This window comes from Natator depressus, chromosome 7 (genome assembly GCF_965152275.1).
Source record: "Natator depressus isolate rNatDep1 chromosome 7, rNatDep2.hap1, whole genome shotgun sequence".
Lineage (NCBI taxonomy): Eukaryota > Metazoa > Chordata > Testudines > Cheloniidae > Natator > Natator depressus.
This window is the reverse complement of record NC_134240.1, coordinates 55,198,898-55,219,686: the sequence shown is the minus strand read 5'-3', so window position 1 is coordinate 55,219,686 and position 20,789 is coordinate 55,198,898. Positions and strand designations below refer to the sequence as shown.

General features: G+C 50.4%; 1 protein-coding gene across 2 annotated transcripts in view; it reads right to left on the bottom strand.

Annotated features, from left to right (window-relative positions):
- Positions 1-20,789, bottom strand: part of PSD (pleckstrin and Sec7 domain containing) — a 114,436-nt gene that overhangs the window by 81,457 nt on the left and 12,190 nt on the right. The window lies entirely within an intron of this gene.

Sequence of the window (20,789 nt, the reverse complement as noted above, 5' to 3'; positions counted from 1 at the left end):
GGATCCTTCTGTGCTGGTGCATGGGGCAGCCTCTCCTAGGGAACAGGGTCCCTCCAAGTGTCAGTGTCTGGCTCACACACACATTGTCTCTAGGGAACAGGGTCCCTCCGGGTGTCAGTGTCTGGCTCACACACACACTGTCTCTAGGGAACAGGGTCTCTCTGGGTGTCAGTGTGTGGCTCACACACACACTGTCCCTAGGGAACAAGGTCCCTCTGGATGTCATTGTCTCTCTCAGACACACACTGTCCCGAGGGAACAGGGTCCCCTGGGTATCAGTGTCTCTCTCAGACACACACGGTCCCTAGGGATCAGGGTCCCTCTGGGTGTCAATGTCTCTCTCTCTCACACACACACTCCCTAGGGAACAGGGTCTCTCTCTCTCTCTCTCCCACCCTCCCAGGGAACAGTCTCTCTCACTCTCTCTCCTCCTCCTCCCTCGCCTCCCCCCCCCCCCCCCCCGGAACAGGGTCTTTCCCAGTTTCAGTGTCTCTCACACACACTCTTCCTAGAGAATAGGGTCTCTCTGGGTGTCTCTCTCACACACAAACTCCCCAGGAAACAGGGTCTCTCTGGGTGTCAGTGCATCTCTCTCACCCACTCTCCCTAGGGAACAATCTCTCTGGGTGTCTCACACACACTCCAGGGTACGGGTTCCTGTGTGCGCCTGTTTCTCACTTCCACTTGTTAAGGAACAGGTTCTCTCTGTGTTTCACACAAATGCTGTCTAAGCTTATGCTCAAATAAATTGGTTAGTCTCTAAGGTGCCACAAGTACTCCTTTTCTTTTTGTGAATACAGACTAACACGGCTGTTACTCTGAAACCTAAGGACAGTTTCTCTCTTGCAGTCTCTGTGAAACAGATTTGCTCTCTGTCGCATCCACCCTCAGGGAGCCAGACAATCTGTCTTTAGAATGGGACCTTGAGTGCCTGTCAGAGAAAAGGGAAGTTTTGGGCCCAAGTTTTCCAGCCACTTGCACCCATTGATGTCCACAAACAGGATGATGGGGGTCCTGAGCATGTCTTTTCCTGGGACTGAATGATTCACTCTTTCTAGAGACCAGGATCTTAGTCTTGTTCTGCCATGGAATGATCTCTCCAGAATGGGAAGGCCTCCTGTTGGGGTCATAGAGAAGTTGGCTACAGTGCCCAGATATGGTCTTTTTCCTCATGGCCAATTCTGATTACTGGATCAGGCTAAGCTGGCTGTTTTGAAATCCCATAAGGAAATCCCAGTGCATTGGGAAGGGCGTGATTGGCTTGGGGGTCTCCATGTGCTGATTGTGGCTAGGACATGAACCAATCATGCAGCACGTAAAATGATTGCTAATCTGGACATATTTCAGGCAGCTGGGTGTATTAATGACATTCTGCATGATGGGGGTGGTGGCAGCACATTAGGGATCCATATGTAATCCCTGCTGAAGGGTTTACTTATCTATCTCTTCGCACACACATTGGCCTAGTGCGTAGTTGTTATAATGCCTCTTGATGGGGATCATGTTCCATGCATGATGCTTGCTTAAATGAGGGTGTTTTTCACATTGTACACTCTCTAGGATGCGACCATTTCTCCCTCTCTCTTGTAGAAAATGGTGCCACCTGGGGCCCATCCTGGACCCCCTCTCATGGGATGATCTTGGGTTTTTCCTCTCTAGACTGGGGCGATCCCTCAGTCGCTCTCTCTAGAATAAAGGTGTCATGTTTTGCTCTCTTGAAAGCAGGGTCTATCTCTCAATCAGTTGCTGTCCCTAGCAGCTTGAAATCTCTGTCTCTTGCCACTCTCTGGGGACTGGGATATGTCCCTGGAGGTTGGAGGGCGGAGGGAGGTCTCTCTTTGGTAAGGAATAATTCCCCTGCAGAGTGTCTCCCTGTCAGTGCATTAGTGTGTAGGGGGAGACCACAATCTTTCTCGTGAGGCTCTGGCCTGTCAGATCAATTCTTAATTAAACTGTGCTTTATTGCACAACCCCAGAAATCGATATTAAATCTGTGCAGGGGGAGGGGCCAGGGAGAGCCGGCTGCCAGTGCCTAGGTAATCCTTTAAGAAGGAAGTCAGGAACGCCATCCTCTTCCACTTCCCATTGCCTCCTCTGCTTGAGTTCAGCCCAGCCCCACATTCCCCCTAGCCCAGCTGGCTCCTAGGAAGGCATGCCTGACCTCACCTCCCAGGAAGCATGGAGAGTAAGGAAGGTGACAGGCTGAGATGCATCTGCCTATATGTAATACACTATTTTCTCTCCTTTTCTCCAGCCTCCTGTATGGGGATCAAACTCCCCCTTGTGTCTAGGACCACGTCTCCCTGAACTGCCCGGTGCTCACAGATCTCACATCAGACCCTGGTGACTTTGGCTAATTAGCAGGCCTGGTTTCCCCAGGATCAACAGCCTGAATCCTTCAGCTGCTTCCCAGCTGGAGGGAGGGTGGGGGAAAGGAGGGGCTTTTCATTAATCTGCTGTGGAGCCTGAGCGACAAGCTTAACCAAGTGGAAGAGTTGAGTGGTACCATGACTCAAATCAGGGGAAAGTGCAGGCCCACTCCCTCTGATCAAAGCTGCAAGACACACAAAGAAAGGAGAGTGGTAGGGGTGTGTGTGTGTGTGCGCACGCACTCACACAACGTACATGGAGCTGGCTTGCCTGACCCTTCTCTCCTAAAATCCCTCCCGGACCCCGGGGTAAGTACTGTAAACACAGTGGAATGCAGGTTCTCTTCTCAATCATTCAGGTTCTCCAGTAAAGAACCAGCTAGAAAACAAAGTTGATTTTCCCCCAATTTCTTGCTGCTCCAGCTCTGCCCCCAGTCTGTATGGCACCCGAGCAACATCCCCCCTCCCCCCCCACACACACTGACCAGGATTTGCCTCCATCAATCATTACTGTCCCTGGAGTGCATGCCCTTTCCTGCTCCCTCCTGCGCAGCTCCTTCATTTTCAGGGGTAAATCCCCTCCTCCCCTGGCCAGCAGAGTGTATGGGAGCAGGATAAAACTCTCCATCGCTGGCAGGCCTTTTTTAGACAGGAAGGGGGAGGTGGTAAATCCCTCAGGCAGACAGTGGGGAAGAGAGGACAAAGTCTTTCATCCCTGGCTGATCCAGTCCCGGGATCCCTTTGCCCTTAGCCCGAGGATCTCCTCTGCACACCCTGCCCCGCCCCGGGATGTAGCTGCCTCTCTCTTTTCTCTTACTTGACTATATTTCCCTCTTCTTCAGGGGCCATGACAGAGACACCCATATCTATCCCCCTGCCTCCTCCTATGCTGCTCCTGCCTGCCCACCCACCACCGAACCATCAGCCTTCAGCCTTTCATCCACCTCTGAAAGAGGCCATCTCCCTGAAAGGGTCACCCAACGTCAAACCCTCCAAAGCAGCAGCACTTCTCCTTCCCCCACCCTTCTGCACATCATGTGACAATACAAGGAGCAAAGCAACGGGGAAAAATCAAGCTTATTCTCTTTAATATAAACCCCCCAAAACCAAAACCCAAACAAACCCTAGACACTTCCAAACAACCTTAACTCTGACCCTATTTCACCATGCCCATATTTTGTGTAATACAGCTGTTGAACAATTTGATAACAATTTCCAGGACTCCAAGGCTTTATTCTTGGCTCTGCCATTGTCCTGAGTGTAATGTTGGGAAGTCAGTTACGGTCAGCTTTTTTAAAAGTAGCTTCTAATTTTGAGTGCCCAACTTCAGACACTTAGGCTTAGATTTTCAAAGGTATTTAGGCACCTAACTACCCTGGATCTCAATGGAAGTTACTTCTTAGGAGCTGAACTGGCCCACTGGAGCCAAACCCCCTTTGAACTCTGACTAGGTTTAGATCAAGGTCTAGATCCAGGCCTCAGCCTTTGTGTTTAGCTCTGGTTGGAAGGGTGCTGTCTTCTGACTGCCATCTCTTTGTGAACAGCTGTGTTTTGTGAGTCAGATTAAATCTTCATGCAGACGAAATGGCATGCAGAATAGATTTGCTTGGAGGAAGTTAGTGGCGCCAAGAAGGAGGATCAAAATGTGGCTTAGAAAGAAAAGCCAGTGACAACCTTAACTAGAGAGCTGTGGTTGCCGCTCTGTAATAGCCAGCTAAAAACGTTCCTTTGCTCAATTTAATCTCATTTCCCCTCAGGGCCGGCTCTACCGTTTTTGTCGCCCCAAGCAGCGTGCCGAATTGCCGCCACCACGAGCGGCTGAAGAGATAGCAGCTGCTGCTGAATTGTCACCGCTGCAAGCGGCTGAAGCGAGAGGCTGCCACAGAATTGTCGCCACTGCGGAAACGCCCTAACGGCACACAGACTGCCGCCCCTTGCAGATTGCCGCCCCAAGCACCTGCTTGGAACGCTGGTGCCTGGAGCCGGCCCTGTTTCCCCTAATCACCTCCACTAACTGAGTCCTCTTCCTCCTTGTTATTCAGCCCCTTTTAGGCCTTACACACGGTTATCATGTCCTTCTTACTCATAGCTCTGCCAAACCACATGCAATCCCTTCTCTCTCTTTCTCAGCCAGTCCCTTAAGCCCCGTCGCACGTTTGTTCTTTTCAGAACTCTCCGCAATTTATCTGTATCTTTCCAGTACTGAGGAGCCTAGAATATCCCAAGTGCAGTCTCACCTGAGTCATATAAGGGATAACCAGGGCCAGCCCACAGCATTTTGGCACCTGAGGTGGGGAGCTCAAATGATGCCCCCATGCCCCCTCGCTTGGGCCAAACTTTGAAAGGTCTCAATTCTGCTTTCTTCCTGTTCTACTCCTCTCATGGTACTGCTCTGCTACCTACCCCAATAAAGGAGAACTAACAACTTAAAATGCCTTGTTCAAAAATTTTAAGTAACACTTAACTTTCAAACTCCTGAACAGCAAATGTAACTTTTCTTGTCTGCATAGGAAACACTGGCATTTTTATCTGTTTGAATAATCAAAGTGGTGCTTTCCGTGCCTTCTTGGTTGTAAAGATTTGAACTGCTTCCTGCTGAAGGTCCACAGTCTGGGCCAGCTCATGCTCTATTGAGACAGTTGCAAGGCCGACCAGCGTCTCCTGTGTCATTGTGGAGCGTAGATGTGTTTTTATTAACTTCAGCTTGGAGAAGCTGCATTCTCCACTGGCAACTGTTACAGGAAGTGTTAGAAGTATGAGCAGAGCAACAAAAGCATTTGGAAAGAGGATGGTCATCTTATTTGTGCACATATATTCCAGAACTGCCTTTGGAGTTGATCCTGCTGAAATGTATCTAGAAAGGGCTTTCAGTTCATCACCTAAATCACTCGCATCAATATCACGCATGTCATCATGTGTCAACACTGTCTCTAGTGACCTGCATTGCTGGTGTAGGTCTTCTTCAGGTATAGCGAGGAGTTTTGGAATATCATACAACATCCCAAATATACTGCTGTGTTCTTTCAGCTGCATGAAACGTTCTTCAGATGACTGTATTGCACAATCTAGCACCTGGTTAAAGACTTCAACTTTGAATTGTTGTTTGGGGTCTCTTATGGGATTATCCCGTGCCTCATAATCAAAATGTCTTCTTCTTCGGTGACTCTTGTATTCTTGAATGGGTGGGAAAATAGCTTCAGTGTGAAGTTCTTCTGCCAACTTCTGTGCACTCTTCAGAACGTTTTGAAATCCCTCAGCTGACTGGTAAGACTGTAGGTATGACTTTGCTTTGTCCAGTTGTTCCATTGATCCAGCTATATCAAGGTCAACACCTTGGAGTCTCTTGTTTACAACATTTATTTCAAACACTATGTCATGCCACAACACTAAGCCACACAGAAATTTGAAGTTATGTAGGTTTCTGGTGATTCCATTTCCCTCTGCCACTGTTCTCCCACGAACAGTTCCTGTCATAGCATTATCCTCCATAATGGCAACTATGGCATAATCTATTTTCCCAATTTGGTGTTTGATAGGCTTTATCGCCTCCACTCGACTTTCCCATCATATGGCACTCAGTGGTTTCAGTGTCAGAGAGGATGTTCCCAGATGTTGCTTCAAAATTTGCCATTGATGAGTTGATGCAGAGAAAAATACATAGATGCTTTGAATTGCATGAAAAATTCAGCAGCCTCACTAGAAGCTGATGCTGCATCACTGAGCACCAAGTTCAATGAATGAGAACTGCATGGGACAAAAAAAGCTCAAGGGTTTAACTTTCGGATCCATGTCTGCACTCCTCTGTTCTTTTCTCTCATGTTGGCACCATTATTGTAGCCCAGACCTCTCATGTCAGCTATCGCAATTCCCGTATCTTCCAGCTTTTTAAGAAACACATTTGTCATACCAGCTCCTGTAGTATCATCAATGTCAATAAATTCTAGAAAATGCTCTCTGACAGTCACCATTGCAGGGACATTTTCACTAGGTTCTGTTGTTGTTACAAAATGCACCATTAAAGTCATTTGTTCCATATGGCTGATGTTAGGTGTGCAGTCCAGAATAACAGAGTAATATCTTGCTGACTTCAGAACTGCCACAATCTTCTGTCTGACTTTTGTTGCCAGTAACTGTATGATCCCATTCTGAATTGTTTTTCCAAGGTAGTGGTGTGTGTACATTTCTTGGGTGGTGACTCTTTTTAGATGCTCCTGGAATACAGCATCAAACTCAGCCATCAGCTCCACAATTTTAAGGAAGTTTCCATTGTTTGGCACATACAGCTGATCTGAAGTGTCACGCAGTGCTAGGTTTTGGGTAGTAAGCATTCTCACAATGGCAATAAGCCTTTTCAGAACATTTTGCCAGTAAAGAGACGCTGATGCAATCTTCTCTTGATGCTGATCATCTATGGTGGCCTTTAACCTTAGTCTCATCTCAAGCTCTTTCCACCTATGGAATGGTCTCTGGTGATTTGCTGCCTTCTCATGGTATGCCAGATTTCTAGCCAGATTTTTCCAGTCCTTTGTTCCTATAGAACCCAATGTGGCTGGAACATTAGACTGGAAGAGTCTGCAACAAAAACTGTATGCAGCATTCTGGGGTTTTGAATACATAAGCCATGGCCTCTCCACTTTGTCACCATTGGGGATTTCACGCCAGTAATGTGTTGGATGGAAGCTTCTATTTTCATTGTCTTTGGGGAACATGAAGTTTTTCACTTGCTGTGGCCCATACAGTACAAGGAAGTCCCTCAGGCTATTGCTCAAGTGGGTCCACGGTCCTGGATCATCTAGACTTAAGGAACTAAACTCAGCAGCAGCTGTTTCTTGCGCCTCCACCACACTGTTCTCTGATCTACACTTTTCTTCAGGAATGTGCATGGTTACATCCATTTGACATGGAAATATGGATGCTGCAGTAGCTGCCAGGTCACCTGCACTCTGACTAACTGGAAGATCAGGCATCTCCTCACCACTCACATCCTCACTGGGGCCGGAAGGCTCACCATGAATATTTGTGTCTATGTATCTCAGGAGAGCTCCTTCCTGCTTAGATAGAAAAGCTTCCTTTGCTTGCTTTCTTTTTCTGAATGCTGCCCCAAAGGGGCATTTTCTTCTTTCACTCATGACTGCTGTTCTGTGCCAGCTATAGGGGCTCTCAACACTCAATTGAAGGGGACAAATGAGCTGGCTGTTAGCAGGGCCTGAGTGAGGGAAAATATCAGCGTCTTAAGGGCCTAACTGGCTCCTACTATTTCAGTTGACTGCCTGTTCTCCTCAAGTGGGTTCCGGGAAGCAGCAGGAAACAGGAAGCTCCCAGAGAAGCTGGTGTTAATCAGTCCAGGCTCCTGGGGGTGCTAGAGAGGTACATAAGGGGCTCCTCCTCCTCTCTCTCCCTGCAGTTCCGGCTGCTTTCCGTTATTCCCTCTCACCTTTTCTCCTGCCTGCCTGTTATGTCTCTTGTGCCCTCCTTCCTCCAGCACAGCACTCCACCATCTCTGTGCATCTAGAGCAGAGACAATACATATGCACCAGCATCAGACACAATTTTCTACACTCTGGGTCCTAGTGGCGCCCCCCCACAGTCTGACATCGGAGGCTGCCGCCTCAGTTTGCCTCATGGTAAGGCCAGCCCTAGGGATAACTATTCACTCTCTGCTCCGCAGTGTGGTGACTCTGACACTGAGTTGCCCAGGAATGAAAGCAGTAGCTCATGTGTGGTCTCAGCAGAACCATACAGGCCAGACTGGCCTCAGCCCTAGCTTGGGTAGGGGAGCGAGCAAGGAACCTTCTCCACTTGAACAAACTCCAGGGACAACTGCAGTTGCAGGCAGGACCAGTCTTTGCTGGTTCTCTGTATATATTACAATATGTGGGCTGTTTGTATCAGGCTGGTGGTATGAAGAAAGGCAGGCCACAAAGCTGGGAACTCACGAAGAGTTAACCATGCACATTCGATGCCTCGATGATGAAGCTTCTGTAGCAATTAGTTTATTTTATCATTCATTTATCATTGTGTTGTCTAGTGTTGTGGTCAACTCATAGAACCGTAGGGTTAGAAGGGACCACAAGGGTCATCTAGTCCAATCCACTGCCAAGATGCAGGATTTGTTGGGTCTAAACCAAGGGCCTCAAACTCAAATGACCACAAGGGCCACATGAGGACTAGTGCATTGGCCCGAGGGCCGCATCACTGACACCCCCCGTTGCTGTCCCCAGCACCGCCCCCACTCCACCTCTTCCATGAGGCCCCGTCCCTGCCCCGCCTCTTCCCATCCCTTCCCTGCCCCCATTCCAACCCCTTCCCTGAAGTCCCCACCCCAACTCTGCCCCCTCCCTGCCCCCAGGGGGTGCAGGAAGGGTGCGGGGTGTGGCGGGGGCTCAGGGCAGGGAGTTGGGGTGTGGGGTGCAGGAGGGGTGAGGGGTGTGGCAGGGGGCTCAGGGCAGGGAGTTGAGGTGCAGGTGTGCAGGGTACGGCAGGGGGCTCAGGGCAGGGAGTTGGGGTGTGGGGTGCAGGAGGGGTGAGGGGTGTGGCAGGGGGCTCAGGGCAGGGAGTTGAGGTGCAGGAGGTGTGCAGGGTACGGCAGGGGGCTCAGGGCAGGGAGTTGAGGTGCAGAAGGTGTGCAGGGGGCTCAGGGCAGGGAGTTGGGGTGTGGGGTGCAGGAGGGGTGAGGGGTGTGGCAGGGGGCTCAGGGCAGGGAGTTGAGGTGCAGGAGGTGTGCAGGGGACGGCAGGGGGCTCAGGGCAGGGAGTTGGGGTGTGGGGTGTAGGAGGGGCTTGGGGTGCAGCAGGGGCTTGGGGTGCAGGGTGTGGCAGGGGGCTCCGGGCAGGGGGTTGGGGTGCAGGAGGGGTGTGGGATGCAGCAGGGGGCAGGCAGAGAGTTGGGGTGCGGGATGCAGGAAGGGTTCGGGGTGTGGGCTCCGGCCCAGCGCCATTTACCTAGGGTGGCAGCAGCGCGCGCCAGGGCCAGGGCAGGCCCAGCGCCACTCTGCTTTGCTCCAGGAAACAGCCGGAACCACGTCCCTGGGGGGGGACGACAACACAGGGCTCCATGTGCTGCTCTTGCCGCTCCTCCAGGTACCTCCCCCGAAGCTCCCATTGGCCATGGTTCTCCATTGCTGGCCAATGGGAGCTGCAGGGGGCGGTGCCTGGAAGCAAGAGCAATGCATGGAACCCCTTCTCCCCCCATGACCCACCCCCCGGGGCCGCAGGGACGTGGTTCCGGCCACTTCAGGGAGTGGTGCAGGGCTCACGGTGCCACGGGGTAGGCAGAGGGGTGGGGGGGGGGGTGCGGGAGCTTGGCGGGCCACACGAAAGAACCCCGCGGGCCATGTGTTTGAGACCCCTGGTCTAAACCATCCAAGACAGATGGCTACCCAGCCTCCTTTCGAAAACCTCCAGTGAAGGAGCTTCCATGATCTCCCTACGCAGTCTGTTCCACTGGCCTACTGTTGTTATGGTTAGGAAGGTTTTCCTGAGATTCAGTCTAAATCAGCTATGCTGTAGTTTGAATCCATTGCCTTTTGTCCTGCCGTCTGTGGCAAGAGAGAACAACTTTTCTCCATCTTTTTTATGGTAGCATTTAAAGTATTTGAAGACCCCTATCACATTCCCCTTAATCTCCTCTTTTCCAAACTAACCATACCCAGTTCCTTCAATCTTTGCTCACGTGGCTTGCACTCCATCCCTTTGATTATCCTTGTTGCTCGCCTCTGGATCCTTTCCAGTTTCTCTAAATCCTTTCTATATGGGTGGTGACCAAAATTGGACGCAGTACTCCAGTGGAGGCCTAACCAGCGCTGAGTAGAGCGGTACTATCACCTCCCGTGACTTGCATGCTATGCCTCTGTTAATGTTATTTCATATATAATCAATGTGTGATAAATAGATTTAAGTTGTAGGCACAGGTAGAAGTAAGACAGGATTATAGAAGTATAAGATTAACAAGTATTTAGGAGAAATTAATGTGTATTAGATATGTAAGTAAAGCATGGCTGTAATGGAAGGCCTACCGGCTGAGGCTGTAAGATTTTACCTTAGCCACACTAGGCCTCAGGCTTACGGATGATTGACATGAGTGGGTGACCTAAGAATAACCCAGTGCCAGTAAGGTTACAAGATTACTGCAAAGAATGTGCCAATAGGTGATGTTCTGGAAATATAAGGCAGTGGTCTCCTAAGTGGGGGGCGCAAGACCACCCGTGGGTGTGCACGGCAGGAGGAGCGCCGCCGAAGGAGCGCCGCCGGCACAGCAGCAACAGTGCTCCTGGACCTTTGATTCTTCGGCGGCATGCCGGCGGCAGCTCGGCTCTCCCCGCCCCGTCTTCGGCGGCACGCCAGCTGCAGCTCGGCTCTCCCCGCTCCGTCTTCAGCAGCTTTTTTTTTTTCTTTGCTTCCCCAGAGCTGGTCCTGGGGGTGCGCGATTCAAAAAGTTTGGAGACCCCTGTTATAAGGTACCATCTAGACACCTGATTGTAATATCAGGGATGTCCTGCTTTGACCATGGATTGCTGTGGATACACGCTGTGAGTAAAAAGGAAAACTTGTGGCACCTTAGAGACTAACAAATTTGTTTGAGCATGAGCTTTCGTGAGCTACAGCTCACTTCATCGGATGCATTCAGTGGAAAATACAGTGGGGAGATTTATATACATAGAGAACATGATCAATGGGTGTTACCATAAGGAGAGTGATCAGGTAAGGTGAGGTATTACGAGCAGGAGAGCGGGGGATGGGGGGAACCTTTTGTAGTGATAATCAAGGTGGGCCATTTCCAGCAGTTGACAAGAACGTCTAAGGAACAGCAGGGGGGGGGGGGATAAACGTGGGGAAATAGTATACTGATCCCACTGAGGGTTACCAAAAGAAACTACAGCATTTGCTCAAGAAACTCCCTGAAAAAGCACAAGAACACATCTGCACAGACACACCCCTGGAACTCCAACCAGGGGTATTCTATCTGCTACCCAAGATCCATAAACCTGGAACTCCTGGACGCCCCATCATCTCAGACATTGGCACCCAGACAGCAGGATTGTCTGGCTATGCAGACTCCCTCCTCAGGCCCTACGCTACCAGCACTCCCAGCTATCTTCGAGACACCACTGGCTTCCTGAGGAAACAACAATCCATTGGTGATCTTCCTGAAAACACCATCCTAGCCACTATGGATGTAGAAGCCCTCTACACCAACATTCCACACAAAGATGGACTACAAGCCGTCAGGAACAGTATCCCCGATAATGTCTTGGCAAACCTGGTGGCTGAACTCCCCACTGTATTTTCCGCTGAATGCATCCGATGAAGTGAGCTGTAGCTCACGAAAGCTCATGCTCAAATAAATTTGTTAGTCTCTAAAGTGCCACAAGTACTCCTTTTCTTTTTGCAGATACAGACTAACATGGCTGCTATTCTGAAACCTGTCATTATGCAAGGCACTGAATTTAGCCGTATGGAGTGGAAATCTATCAACTTCATGAAAAAACTCGTACAGATACAGACAGACATCATCTTCCTTTCCAAATGCAAACAGATGGACATCGTACCAAAAGGACTGAAGGTAAAAAATCCATTACAATCTACATACCACACAGACTATGCTGACAGCTTGTGCCACACGCTCTCAAAGAAACTGCGGAATCACCTGATCAACATCCTCTACAGCAAACAGGGAAAGATTAAGAATGAGCTCTCAAAACTGGATACTCTCATAAAAAACCAACCTTCCACACAAACTTCCTCGTGGCTGGAATTTACTAAAACTAGACAAGCCATTTACAACACGCACTTTGCTTCTCTACAAAAGAAAAAGGACACTAAACTATCTAAACTACTACATGCCACAAGGGGCCACAGCAATGGTTCCCTCAACCCACCCAGCAATATTGTTAACCTATCCAACTATACTCTTAGCCCAGCAGAAGAATCTGTCCTATCTCGGGGCCTCTCCTTCTGCCCCTCCACCCCCACGAACATGATACAGTTCTGTGGTGACCTAGAATCCTATTTTTGATGTCTCTGACTCAAGGAATATTTCCAACACACCTCTGAACAACATACTAACCCACAGAGATCTTCCTATCAAGACTACAAAAAGAAGGATTCTAGGTGGACTCCTCCTGAAGGTCAAAACAACCGACTGGACTTCAACATAGAGTGCTTCCGCCGACGTGCATGGGCTGAAATTGTGGAAAAGCAGCATCACTTGCCCCATAACCTCAGCCGTGCAGAACACAATGCCATCCACAGCCTCAGAAACAACTCTGACATCATAATCAAAAAGGCTGACAAAGGAGGTGCTGTTGTCATCATGAATAGGTCGGAATATGAACAAGAGGCTGCTCGGCAGCTCTCCAACACCACTTTCTACAAGCCATTACCCTCTGATCCCACTGAGAGTTACCAAAAGCATCTACAGCATTTGCTCAAGAAACTTCCTGAAAAAGCGCAAGATCAAATCCGCACAGACACACCCCTGGAACCCCGACCTGGGATATTCTATCTACTACCCAAGATCCATAAACCTGGAAATCCTGGACGCCCCATCATCTCAGGCATTGACACCCTGACAGCAGGATTGTCCGGCTATGTAGACTCACTCCTCAGGCCCTACGCTACCAGCACTCCCAGCTATCTTCGAGACACCACTGACTTCCTGAGGAAACTACAATCCATTGGTGATCTTCCTGATAACACCATCCTGGCCACTATGGATGTAGAAGCCCTCTACACCAACATTCCACACAAAGATGGACTACAAGCCATCAAGAACACTATCCCCGATAATGTCACGGCTAACCTGGTGGCTGAACTTTGTGACTTTGTCCTTACCCATAACTATTTTACATTTGGGGATAATGTATACCTTCAGATCAGCGGCACTGCTATGGGTACCCGCATGGCCCCACAGTATGCCAACATTTTTATGGCTGATTTAGAACAACGCTTCCTCAGCTCTCGTCCCCTAACGCCCCTACTTTACTTGCGCTATATTGATGACATCTTCATCATCTGGACCCATGGAAAAGAAGCCCTTGAGGAATTCCACCATGATTTCAACAATTTCCATCTCACCATCAACCTCAGCCTGGTCCAGTCCACACATGAGATCCACTTCCTGGACACTACAGTGCTAATAAACGATGGTCACATCAACACCACCCTATACCGGAAACCTACTGACCGCTATGCCTACCTACATGCCTCCAGCTTTCATCCAGACCACACCACACGATCCATTGTCTACAGCCAAGCTCTGAGATACAACCGCATTTGCTCCAACCCCTCAGACAGAGACAAACACTTACAAGATCTCTATCAAGCGTTCTTACAACTACAGTACTCACCTGTTGAAGTGAAGAAACAGATTGACAGAGCCAGAAGAGTACCCAGAAGTCACCTACTACAGGACAGGCCCAACAAAGAAAATAACAGAATGCCACTAGCCATCACCTTCAGCCCCCAACTAAAACCTCTCCAACGCATCATCAAGGATGTACAACCTATCCTGAAGGACGACCCATCACTCTCACAGATCTTGGGAGACAGGCCAGTCCTTGCTTACAGACAGCCCCCCAACCTGAAGCAAATACTCACCAGCAACCACACACCACACAACAGAACCACTAACCCAAGAACCTATCCTTGCAACAAAGCCCGTTGCCAACTGTGTCCACATATCTATTCAGGGGACACCATCACAGGACCTAATCACATCAGCCACACTATCAGAGGCTCGTTCACCTGCACATCTACCAATGTGATATATGCCATCATGTGCCAGCAATGCCCCTCTGCCATGTACATTGGCCAAGCCGGACAGTCTCTACGTAAAAGAATAAATGGACACAAATCAGACGTCAAGAATTATAACATTCAAAAACCAGTCGGAGAACACTTCAATCTCTTTGGTCACTCGATTACAGACCTAAAAGTGGCAATTCTTCAACAAAAAAACTTCCAAAACAGACTCCAACGAGAGACTGCTGAATTGGAATTAATTTGCAAACTGGATACAATTAACTTAGGCTTGAATAAAGACTGGGAGTGGATGGGTCGTTACACAAAGTAAAACTATTTCCCCTTGTTTATTCCCGCCCCCCCATGCTGTTCCTCAGACGTTCTTGTCAACTGCTGGAAATGGCCCACCTTGATTATCACTACAAAAGGTTCCCCCCCACCCCCGCTCTCCTGCTGGTAATAGCTCACCTTACCTGATCACTCTGGTTACAGTGTGTATGGTAACACCCATTGTTTCATGTTCTCTATGTATATAAATCTCCCCACTGTATTTTCCACTGAATGCATCCGATGAAGTGAGCTGTAGCTCATGAAAGCTTATGCTCAAATAAATTTGTTAGTCTCTAAGGTGCAAGTCCTCCTTTTCTTTTTGCGGATACAGACTAACATGGCTGCTACTCTGAATGCTGTGAGTAGATGCTAATGAGAATGAGGGGAACTAAGAGAACAACCTATGAAAAACAGGGCACGCCAACGTTCCCGGGGGTGTGGAAGTTCAGATAAGGAAAGGAGGGTTGAAACCCTCATGCATATGTATAAGGTGTGAGGCTTCTCAGGCTGTTCTGCTCACCTGTAGCACTGTGCTCTTCCAGGTGTGGGCTCCTCAGACAGCTCAGGGCTGCCCTTCTGCTCCATTTCCCAGGCTCTGCACACCTCTGCCAATGCAGCACGCTCCTTGACTGAACCCCCGCTCCCACTTTTCCTGCTCCACACTGCACCCCTTCCCCGCCTCGCACAGCCTGTCACTAACATGGACACAACTGCCTGCCCCACCCCCTTGAACAGGCCTGATCCAGCTGCCAGTGCAGCCACCTTCTCCCATGGCCAGGCTACTTTCACCCTCCGGTTTGTCATGAAACATCCACGCCAGGATGCAGCCCAGTGCTGGAGGCCATAGCTGCTATTCATGCCCTAGGGGACCATTTGTAATGGGGTCCAAATGGGACTATTCTTTCTGGGGGTGGGGGGCTTTCAATGCAGGGGGAGGGCCCTGTGGCCCAGATTCTGCCTCTGGTACACCTGCATGACCCCTAGTGAAGTCTTCTGGAGCTGTGCTCCCACAGCTGAGAACAGCTTAACTCTGTGTCTATTGGCAGCCCCTACATTAGTGATAGTTTGTAGCCTGTCTAGCTTAGGCTGCTGGCCAAACACGCAACAAGCCAAGTGCCCCTAGCTCCTACTGAAGTCAATGGGAGTTGAGAGACCCTGGCAGCTCCAGCATCTTGCCAGAGCCAGGGCACCAAGTGGGCTGCCATACTGCAGAGAGCTGACTGCACAGCTTGGCCACAGCCTCTGAGTAACCCCTGCTGCTCTCAGGACCAAGCTAACCCACCAAACACCTGAGCTGTAGATTTTAAAAGCTGCTGCTGTGTGAACTAATTCTTTTATGGGCTGATGATGCACTTATCTGTTACCTCCCTCAGCCCGGTGGCTAGGGATAAATGGGGAAGATATACTTTCTTGGTGGACTCTTCCACAGATCCTGCTGTACTCTATACTCTAGGCAAACAGACATTAATGGAGAGGCAGAATAGGGTCATCATCCCACAACCACACTCTTCCTCTTCCAAGTCCCCAAAAAAACCTAGTCATTTTCACATGTCACTTCCTGCCCTGGACTCTTGTTCAGTGTTGCTATGTGCTGTTAAAAAGTCACCATGTTCCACCCCGGAAGTGGGCACATGTAAGAAGTGATTTCTGTATGTACTTGTCCAAGCACCAGCTCCCCTCCAAAGCTGGCACAGGTCCATGCTGCAGAGGCAATATTAATCTCAGTCCACAGTCTGCTGGTTGTTAGCAGCAGGAATAATCTGCACAGGGTGACCCTGCCCAGTTGTCATTGCAGAATCCTGCATGGACCCGAGAGCCACCCCCAGGCTCTGCTCTGGAACCTCCATCTGCAGCTCTTGTTGCCAAAGGACTGGGGAGCAAACCCTCCAAGGATCTGGAGCGGAGCCAGGATAGCGGGAGATTCCCAGCCCAGCCCCAGCTCTCCCTGCAGGGTTTCTGGCCCACAGCTGTGCAGTGCAAGCCAGTGGGATTCGGTCAGCAGTGAAGCACTCTGGGAACCCTTGGGGTGAATGGTGTGATGGAAATGGAAGCTCAGCCTGACACTAACCCCACCCAAGAGAAGCCTGAATGTGGGTCCCTGTGGGGTGAAAGCAGCACTCTTCCCTCCTCACCTCCCTGGGGCGCTGTTCAGGACACAGCCATCACTCCTCACAGGTATTCCATCTGCTCTGCAGAAGGGAGGAAGCTAATAACAGCGGGCTGAGTGGGGCACTTCTCCCCCTGCAGGGGAGCCTGGGACCAGGCTGCTCCCTCTTGATAACGACCAGGCCAGTGCAGAAGGGAGCACAGAGGGGGTCCTCAGCTGCTCTGTGGTCAGGACCCAGAGCAGCTCAGGATGGGGAGGGGAGCACACATGAATCGGCTCCCAGCCCCCCTCTGGATCCTCCTTCCCTACACAGGGGCTTGGAGGACTTGCTGAGTGGGGTGCATGGGCTAGAAAGGGGGACTCAACAATGGAGGGGGAACTCAAGATGAGCCCCCCCAAACACAATGCTTGTGGATGTGGGGTCTACAAATGCCCCCCTTGTACTTCCCCCTCGTTGCAGGGAGCTCTCCAGGCTAATGGGTCCCCATGCTGGCCAGTTCCTGTGCTGGGAAAGGATGGGGCCCCCTCGACATCTCTCCATGAGTCAGTCAGGTGGGGAGACCCATCCCCCCCATAGAGGGGGCACCCTGCTGGCTCTGAGTTTCAGGATTTAGAAAATTCACATCTCAGAATTTCATGCTGCATTAACACAGTTTCCTGTCCTATAATATCCAGGTTCTAATGGGTGGTGCACTGAGCTGGGAGTCAGCAGACCCATGTCTGCCGCTGACTCACTGCGTGACCTTGGCTGGTCACTTAAGGCCGATTTTCAGAGAGGAGTTCAAAGGGAAGCTGTGGGTGCTCAGCCCTTTTGAAAAGCAGAGCTTCACCTCGCAGTGCCTCAGTTTCTGCATCTGCCATGGGATGCTAATACTGACCCACCATCCCGGGGGTAGGGGAATTGAACCCGTGTGTGCGCAGTGCACCGAGGCGCTCTGCTGAGAGGGAGAAGGACAGAGCACATGTGTTGTGTTACCTCGGCGGCGACACACAATGATGGCAGGGTGTTAAAAGCAGCAGTTTAAATACTTTTCTTTTTAAAAAATGAAACTCAGCACAGAAAGTTGTTCTAAGCCCAGCCTGGAAAATGCTGATCACTGCGGGGAGAAGTTAGCGAAAGTGGCTATCAGCAGGAGACCAGTGTAGCAGGAGGTCTGAGGCAGAGTGATGAGGTGTTTACATGATCCCCAGCACTGGGGCAAAGAATCTGCAGCTAGAGAAACTAAAGCTCACTTTGGTGTAATCTCCATGCTGGGTCCCAGCCATGGGCTAGCAGGGTTCCCTCTGAGACAGCCAGAAGGCATCCAGTTATCCAGCTCTCAGTCCCTCCTCAGTGATTTATGTACTGAAAAGCAGGTGCTGAAGGGGAGGACGGGGGGTGGAAGGAAGCACTGAATAGGAAAAGGCACATAGCTCCCTGATAATGGTAACAGGAAGCCTGGCACCCCTTCAACAGCCTCAGGGATGTGCTGTCAGCCAGAGGCTCCGTCCACCCCCAGAACTAGCACACAGTTTGCACTCACACTTAAGTTTCCCATGTGTGTTAGAATCCTTCTGGGGGGTGGGGGTGGGGCGGAGTGGGGGTAGAACAGGACTCCAGGGTGGTTTGTGGTAGCATATTTGTTGAACGACAGAAATCTCTCTCCCCAGTGGCTGGTGGGAAAGTAATGCCAGGCGCAGCCCTGTCTGGAAAGGATTGATGAGCACAGTTCTTGTAGGCATGGGCTTGAGAATCATTTTCTAGCTAGTTTGATTGTGCTCTGCTGAGGATGGGGCCTTGTGGCGTGAGGGTAGAACATTCAATCCATCCCTGCTTAATGACATTGACTTCAGTGATACACCAGTGATTTCTTTATGATGGGGCCTACCAGAATGTGGGAGGAGGCCTGGTCTACACCTAAACCTTAGGTTGACCTACCTGCGTTGCTCAGAGACGTGAAAAATTCAGCCACCTGAGAGATGTAGTTAAGCAAACCTAGGCCCTGGTATAGACACCACTTGTTCAGCGGAAGAATTCTTCCATTGATCTTCCATTGATTCTTCCTACCGCTGCTCTTGGGTGGATTAACTACAGTGATGGGAAAAGCTGTCACTGTAGCAGGTGTATCCATTATAGCGCTGTAGCTATGCCAATGCAGTGTCTGTAGTGTAGACACAGCCTGGAACTCTGGTGCCAGGCTGTCTGCTGATGCCACTCCAATAGTGCCAGGTCCCACAGCAGTCTGCGCTGACAAAAGATTCGTCCCCTAGGGACTGACTGGAAAAACCCGTCTCCAGGAGCGAAAAGCTTCAGGTGTTGCTGGCGTTCGTGGAAGGGAGGTTTGAGAGGGTGAGGGATCATGCTGAGAGAAGTCAGAGGACAGGGATGAGACTGGGGAAACAATCAGAAAACAAACCCAGAGCCACAGCAACCTCACAATATCTCTGATCAAAACTAGTGACAAATTCTGTGAGCCTTGAATCTGACTTTGACAATTTGGAGGTCCCACCAAGATGGCAACCATCTTCACTGGGGCTGTGTGACTCCTGACCGTTCTTAGAACGGCCATGGCAAGCCAGCACCTGGGCATTTGGCCCGAGCGGTCCTCCGCCAGAACGGAAGGGTGCATGACCACAATGAAGTCTACGCCATCGAACCTGTTGGTTCCCACTCTGTTCTGGTAGGGATCCCGGGATCTGACATCAGGAATCTGGTCAGGTAATTATTTCTGTGTTTTGTCCGGACTGAGGACTGTCTTATCTCTGTGTCTATCTGTCCTCCCTGTGGTGTGTTTGAGTCTGGGTGTCGTCTCCGTCCGGGGGTCAGCTGACCAAATGGTTCCTGTCCCCACGGTCTGAGTGAGTGAAATCTGCACAATCTGCACAATCGGAGCCGCACCGCGCCTTGGGTAAAACCCTTGTGAAAGTAAGGGCGATTGAGGCAGTAGCCTGTGGGCTCCTTTTGTGTGTTGCACCGGGCATCGCTCTGACGAACCCGACTTTCCTTCTTGTGTGATTGGTGTGTAAAGTCCTCCTGTATGGGTAACCAGACGTCTAAGTCGGGACAGTTCCCTAAAGGAACGCAGGCTCATTTTATGTATTTTAGGAAGGGTCCGGACTCCTGTAAATTTCTGGAAAAATGGTCTAGGCTAACTCAGGAGAATCCCAAAATTCAGTGGCCACTGTTAGGATCTTGGGACAAAGACCGAGTAGATGTCTCTGGCTTCTATCCCACCAGATGCAACTCATTTTACTGTTGTTGATTTGTGCTCTGCTTTCTTTTCTGTCCCGGTTCACCCTGACTCCCAGTTCCTGTTTGCCTTTTCTTACAAGGGACAACAGTACACATGGATCACGCTGCCCCAGGGGTATACTGCAAGCCCGTCATATTTTTCCCAAGCATTAGCCTGAGACCTTGCTGACCTTGTTTTCCCGTCCAGGTCCACACTAGTCCAATATGTAGATGATCTACTCCTCTGTTCCCCTTCATTGTCTGCCTCTGAAACTGACTCTTTAGTGCTCCTTACTGCCCTAGCAAATAAGGGTCACAAAGCTTCTCGCTCTAAACTACAACTCTGTCAAACTTCTGTCACATACCTTGGCTTTCTCCTCTCCCAGGGTTCCCGTGCACTTTCTCCCACCCGCATCCAAGCTATCCTTAGCTTTCCCCAACCCCGCTCCCCATGCCAGGTCCGGAAGTTCTTAGGCATGGCTGGATTTTGCAGACAATAGATTCCCCAATATGCCTCCCTTGCAAAACCTCTCCAGGAACTCACTCGATTCTCTGTGCCTGACCCCATGCCGTGGCCCCCTGAGGCCAATTCTGCCTTTGTTTCCCTCAAACAGGGTTTGGCTTCTGCCCCTGCCTTAGGGCTGCCTGACTATTCTAGTCCTTTTACCCTTTTCTGCCACGAACAATCTAGGTGTGCACTTGGAGTTCTCACTCAGATGCACGGAGAAAAGAACCGCCCAGTGGCTTATTTCTCTGCCACTTTAGACCCTGTTGCCCAAGGCTTACCCCCCTGCCTGTGTGCTGTGGCTGCTGCAGGGTGCCTAGTCGAAATGTCTGATTCCCTTGTTCTCCGCTCTCCTCTTACCCTCCTGGTCCCTCACTGACCTCACCCTACTCCAAGACTCTGCCCCAGAAACCGAGAAAGAATCCTGGGTTGCCCAAGGTTGCGCTCTACATCCCGATTCTCCTTGGCGCTCGCCTATTGGTGCCTTTGTAGACCCCTTTTCACTCTACCCGTCTCTGGCCGCCCT